The sequence below is a fragment of the Euphorbia lathyris genome, chromosome 7, assembly GCF_963576675.1.
Source record: "Euphorbia lathyris chromosome 7, ddEupLath1.1, whole genome shotgun sequence".
In the NCBI taxonomy this organism is placed as follows: domain Eukaryota; kingdom Viridiplantae; phylum Streptophyta; class Magnoliopsida; order Malpighiales; family Euphorbiaceae; genus Euphorbia; species Euphorbia lathyris.
This window is the reverse complement of record NC_088916.1, coordinates 59,175,902-59,182,443: the sequence shown is the minus strand read 5'-3', so window position 1 is coordinate 59,182,443 and position 6,542 is coordinate 59,175,902. Positions and strand designations below refer to the sequence as shown.

General features: G+C 33.5%; 1 long non-coding RNA gene across 2 annotated transcripts; it reads left to right on the top strand.

Annotated features, from left to right (window-relative positions):
* The first annotated feature begins 858 nt into the window (after positions 1-858).
* Positions 859-5,334, top strand: LOC136235155 (uncharacterized). Of its 2 annotated transcripts, none has more exons than XR_010691683.1 (6): positions 859-1,039; positions 1,152-1,219; positions 1,338-3,287; positions 3,389-3,494; positions 3,630-3,731; positions 3,839-5,334. It is a non-coding gene; the product is annotated as an uncharacterized lncRNA (long non-coding RNA). The 2 variants fall into 2 exon arrangements; XR_010691684.1 differs by having other exon boundaries at positions 1,318-3,287.
* The last annotated feature ends 1,208 nt before the right edge of the window (positions 5,335-6,542 follow it).

Sequence of the window (6,542 nt, the reverse complement as noted above, 5' to 3'; positions counted from 1 at the left end):
TAAGTTTTACCAAACAAATTTACATAAACAGCTAGTCAAATTAGCTAACCAAAAAGATAATCAGCCGAAAAAATGTTTGAAAGAGCTTATTAATCCAAAAAACTAATTTTGAAAAAAAGTTGATTTTATAATCTTTTTCAATTGGCTTATTGTTCCGTCTTTTTTAATTCCCTAAGTATAACCATTCAAATCCGTTACGGGGTGTTTGTTAGAAGGGATATAGGAGGTAAGATATGGATAAAAAACACGAGATAAGTTATCTCGTGTTTGTTTAAGAGATAGAAGGGTGAGACAGATGAGTGATAAGTCTCTTATCCCTCAAATCCTATACCTAAAAAGGGGGTGGGATAACCTCCTGCGATTTTAATATAGTGGAAAAGTCCATTTTATCCCTCAAATTAATGTTATATAGTTCAAATAAGGTTAAAATAGTAAAATGTACTATTTTTATCTCTATCCATATCCCCATAAACCAAACATTAAATAATAATTATCAACTACAACTATCATGTTTTTTTATCCTTATCTCCAACTATTTATCTTTATCCTTTTCCCAATAAACACCAAAAGTGGATTTGTATTTAACGCATTATGTAACATAAAAATTAGTCCTACGTTGCAATATACACGGCTTAAAGAAAAACAAACAAAAAAAAATCTCTTGATCAAGAGTCAAGACAAATCGGGACCTCCTCAATGAATAATAACCGTAGGATCTCTACCGACCTAAAATCCACAAACACAACTGTCCAACGAAAATATCGACCAAATCACACCGTACAGCTCAAAGTTAATATACATCACAACCGTTGGACGGTCCAAGGCTTCCTCTATAATAAGATAAGCTTATTTCTATCTATATTGCCTATAGAGATATAATATAACTCATGTATAGGCTCTCCTCTCGCGCCTTTATAACAGATGTGTGTCTCATGAATCTGTTTATACTACGTTTGGGCATGTTTTTGCTTGGTTCATGGCGCAGAAGTGGTTTCTGGATGAGGAATTCGTAGTCTCATGAGTCAAACCAGATCTATTGGTATGTATTCTTTTTTTCTTTTCTTTTTTTGATTATCTCCGTTTTCTTTCTGCTTTTCCATCGATCTGTGTTGTATGTTGTTATATTTATTCAGATCTGTTCATATCTGCAGGTTAAAATTAATTTGCCTTGCTTAGAGGTTGATTTATGGATTCTGATGTTCAGCTCCAGCTGGCTGAGGTAATTGTTTTGATGTTGAACCAGTTAAGAGCTCTTTTTGTGAGTTTGGAGCTGGTGATCTATTCGATATGATGGTATCTGGTTCCATCTGTTAATAGATGGCTGTGCTGGTTCACAGTTTTGATGGTGGGCCATCTCTTCTTCGTTGACGAAGCTCTGCGAACGGTTCTGAGGATGATTGGTGTCTTTCCAATCGAGTCTGGTAGTTTGAAGATTCCGCCATGGTTATTTAGGTGACAAAATGGTTTGTGGTTGTTCATCTGTTAATTTTGTTTGTTTATATATATGTGTTATGCGCGATTGTTTTCTACCGTGATAGTGAATCCTATAGATCTAGGATGATGGAGGTTTGGCGGATAAGATGTTTGGTTGGTTAGTTTGTTAATTTCTGCTGCTGTTTATGTTCTGACCTTTGCCATGACGGGTGCGCTTGCATGGCAGGTCAAAAACATTAATAAAATTTTATTTTTTGGGTTTTGAGGGGGGAGATGGCACGGGGTTGGTATTTGTTCAATTTTCCCGGCTCTCCCCCTTCGTGTGTGTTGTCCTTCTTTTTCTCTTCCTTACTCTGCTTATTCTCCCCGTATCTGCTCGGTTACATATGCAACTTCATTGACAACCACCATAGCTAACAACGCACAGATCATGCGCAGGCATCATGAACTCGAGGTATAATTTTCAAATCATCTATATATCGAATTAGATAGCACTAATAATTCAAATATTATGCTCAATGCACACACACATATAAAAACTAAAGCCGGTTTCATCATCCACTGCCCAAGATATCTGCACTGATTATTCAAATATATTGCTCACTGCACACACGGATAAGAAACTAAAGCCGGTTTTATGGCATGCCCTCCCAAAGTTACCTGCACTGAATCGGCATAAACCAGATAGTTAACTATCCATTTTCATTATCGCTCTCTATACTGTACATGCTTTGGCAAATCCAGAACTGAAGACTACAATTGATTGACATAATCTCGCAGCGCCAATAAAAGGTCAGGTGATATAAATGCAATAAATTAATATTTGTTAATAATTTGTTTAGGAGTTCGGAGGTTAATGGATGTGAGTTATGGGAGTTGACGAAAGGGAATGGAAAGGATGTGTTTGGTAGTTTATGAAATCTAAATGGGTTTTTATTACTTCCATTAACCTCCAATTTAGAGTTTAAAGTTTCCATTTTAGTCTAAAAAGGTTAATCTTAAAATAATAACACATTAACTTCTACATGCTGTTAGAGATTGTTCTAACTTTTATCAAGAAGCAACTTTGACTCTCAATTATTTGACAAAATACCTCGATAGCATGTTCAACTGTTGCGTTCTTATGTTTGATTTTTGTTAAAATTAACAATATTTTTATATAATTGTGTTAATAAACCTGGAGCAATGTAATTAACATCTGAAGGTTTAATTAATTTACTTAATACACACCACGTAATATACTAATGAAGTTGAATGAATCTTCTCAAAAACGAAAAAAAAAAAGGTTTAAGTGAATAATTGGCTAATACTGGTTTTGACAAGCGTTCATAATCATCAGTTTTACATTCTCATCAAAGTTTGATTTGCTGAGATCTGTTACAATTTGTCGGCTATTACCTATATATTCATATATATCTTTTTGTATATATATATATACATACATATACACCCTTGAAAAAATATTATTTTTCTTTTAGTCATCAATTATGAGCAACACGAGTAAGAGTACTTGGTTTATGAGATATGATTGAGATTTGGGGTCTCGAAGTTGTAAATTTTTATGTAGTTATGGTAATAATGATTGGGAAGATAGGGGATGTGCATCTTGTCAGTAGGAGTCCCAATATGTATCTTATGTAATATACTAGGGCTTGTAGCTTGTATGTTGTACTCTTGCTCTATGTAGTGAAAAGTACCTGGGGGCGTGCCACACCAATTGCAGCTGTACCATGTTCTTGTTGAGAGCTTATTGAAGCTATTAGCGAAGATGGAAGTGAAATAATTTGTTGTCTGAAGGAAAACTGTTCTTCAGTATGTTTTTACCTTCTGATTGCTCAACAACGAATCTAAAGGTTTGTGTTCTGGTTTTGCTTGTGGTTTAATATGGTTTTGTTTCATTGAATGTTATGTTAATTTAGACCTTCGCTAACTGTATAACATTGTTTGAATGCAGCTACACATTCAGTGTACCTTTGCTCTTGTGCAGACATGGATCCTTCCCAGTTGATTACTATTTGATGTTTCTCAGCATGCCTTATGAGGTCACTGCTTTGATCGGGGTAAGGTGCTTTTTTGAAGTTTTATATTGTAAGTTATTGTCATGAAATATTTTTTATTACTAGAATTCTGTTTCCTTAATTCCTTAAAGGATTATGTTTATCTGTATTGATTGGTTTGTGTAATTGCTTGTGCAGGAGTGATTCCTTACAGTTGATTGAGAATTGCTGTTTCTCAGCATGCCTTATGAGTCGTCACTACTTTGATCGGGGCAACGTGTTTGTTTAAAGTTTTATATTGTAAGTTATTGTTATGAAATGTTTTTTATTATTAGAATTCTGTTTCCTAAATTCCTGAAAGGATTATATTGATTTGTATTGATTGTTTTGTGTAATTGCTTGTGCAGGAGCGATACATGGCTCTTGAAGCTTAAGTTGGATTTTATTCTCCTGTTCAACTTTTGCCAATCATGTGCTGGTGATTATTTGTTCATTTTGTCAATAGACAAATCACAGTTCCAAATTTCTGTAGAGATCTTGCTTATACGGCCTTTGGGGATCTATTGATATACACTAATTTTCTTGTGTTCCTTGGTGGAAACTGTTGATCTGCGCATCTATTGTATTTTTGGAGACTAGTGCAACCTGTGGATGAAACTACTGCTGATATTAGTTTATGTACAGTATATTTCTACTCCAAGTGAGGCGGTATCATGGCGACACCATTCCTAGGTTACAAAAGCTTCGAAGTCCATTCCTAGGCTACAAAAGCTGCAAAGTCGTTGCAGAATCTATCAGTCCTTTTGTGCAGGCTGCTGCCTCAAACTTCCCCAAAGGTCGCGGTATGTACCAATTGGCGTCTGCTGTCTCAAACATCACTGAAGGTATGTACCATTGGCGAGCCCAGTATCAACACGGTTCTCTCTCCTTTTTTCAGGAAAGCAGAGTCTATTTTTTTTTTAATAAAGGCTGGGTGAGCAAAGCAGAGTCTATTCATTAACGTATTTATTTTTCAATGATAAATTATAAAGAACTGTTGTGTCTTAAGTGGGGAAAGCTTTGACAATGGTATTTGTTTTTCAATGATAAATTATAAAGAAATGTTGTCATAAATGTATTTGTTTTTCAATGATAAATTATGAAGAAATGTTGTCATAAGTAGGGAAAGCTTGGACAATGGTATATGTTTTTCAATGATGAATTATAAAGAATTGTTGTCATAGCTTTGGCAATGGTATTTATTTTTCAATGATGAATTATAAAGAAATGTTTTTGATTAGTGGGGAAAGCTTTGACGATGGTATTTATTTGGTGCCTTCTATGGTTACTTTGTTTTTGACAAAGTACCATTACTTGGTGTGTTTAAGTGGGGAAAGTTTGATTTTTTATATATTTAATTTGTTATTACAGGCAAATAGATGATGGTTACAAGAACATAATTAATTTGATTTAAATTTTGGAATGATTTAGCAAATCAAAATTTAATTTGATTTAAACTAAAGAATACAGAGGCGAAGAAAAATTAATTATAATTCATATGAAATCTTGAGGGGAATGGCAGGAGAATTTTGTAGGAAAAGTAATCTCAAAAATGATTTGAAGTCTATAAAAACCATTTTGATTACTCTAAAAAGTTGCAATTGAATACATCTAGATTCATGTATAGACGTTTTAAGTCTTTTAAAATCTATTTTCAATTCCTTCGAACTTTCGTAGACTCCTTACAAATCTCAATTGAATACCTTTAAGACTTTTAAATTCCTTAAAAACCTTTTAAACTCCAAATTGAATACCCCCACCTAAGTTCAGTTCTTTTTCTGGTTTAATAGTTTCAGTCTTAAGTCTACATCTGTGTAAATGACTATTTCTCTGAAGCTAATACTACCATGCATAGTTCATTTTCTTTCTTCATATCTTATTTAAAGAGCAGCTTATACACTCCAAGCTTTTAATTTGTTCGTTGTGCTTAAATCGAAAGGTACAATCTTAGGTCGACAGTTTCTGCTATGCACAGCCTGTTTTTATATCTTCAAGTCCATTAAGGCATTTGTATAATAGGTGCATACTCTGTTGATAGAGTCTGCTATATGATATGTTTAACTGATGGTAGCTTGTAGAAGGCGGAGCATGTAGATTTACAAGTCTGTTTTCCTTGATGCAAAGGTTATACGCATTGTAATTGTGTATATTTCGTCTTTCTTCTTCTTGCAGCAAAACAAGTAAAAAGCATCTGCATTTTGTGCATTTTTTTTTGGATCCGAGGATCAATTTAACTCATTAAATTTAGATATCAATTCAGCCTTCAATCTATTTTAATGCCAAAAAGTTGTCGATATTTTGCCAACTTGAGGGCTGAGTTGATATTAAGATTTCAATTTTGGCTAAATATTTGCCTAACTTGAGGGCCGAGTTGATACTAAGATTTCAATGTGGATACTAAGATTTCAATGTGGGCTAAATTGTTCCTGACCGAGCCATTATCACATTCAATGCTTTTGCTAGTCAGCCTGTGTTTTTGTGGACATAGAATGAGATATCTGTTGCCAATTGAATTTATTAGTAGGGTGTGTTGCTCCTAGTATCCTAAATCTTCTGTGTCCACTGTTCATGTGTTTCTGAAACGATAATGCTCTTGATTTACCGATCTAAAGATTTAAAAACTTTCAAATTCCATTTACAAGACAGACTACATTGAAATTTAAAAATTACGGGGCTCTATAGACATGTTAAATATTAGTAGGTTCAATTTAGTGATGTTTCTATTTGTTTGACCGAATATTTTGGTAATAAAAAAAAATCCATAGGAAAATAAAATATTTTCCTATGTTTGAACACCTAGAAATGAAAAAGTGGTAATTTTCGAAGGTTCTAAAAGGTTTTAGAAAATATTTTACTGTGTAAATTATTTGCCATTTTCTTGGTATTTTTCTGTTACTATCTTATACTTTCTAAGCAAATAATTACTTGAAAGTTTGCATATAAATCTTATATTTTTCTAAGCAAATAATTACTTGAAAGATTGCACAAACGGGGGTCTAAGAACATTTTTTCTCTTCTCCTTCAGTGATAATTTTTCAACACCAATATAAAGAATTACCTTGTGAGTTTGCC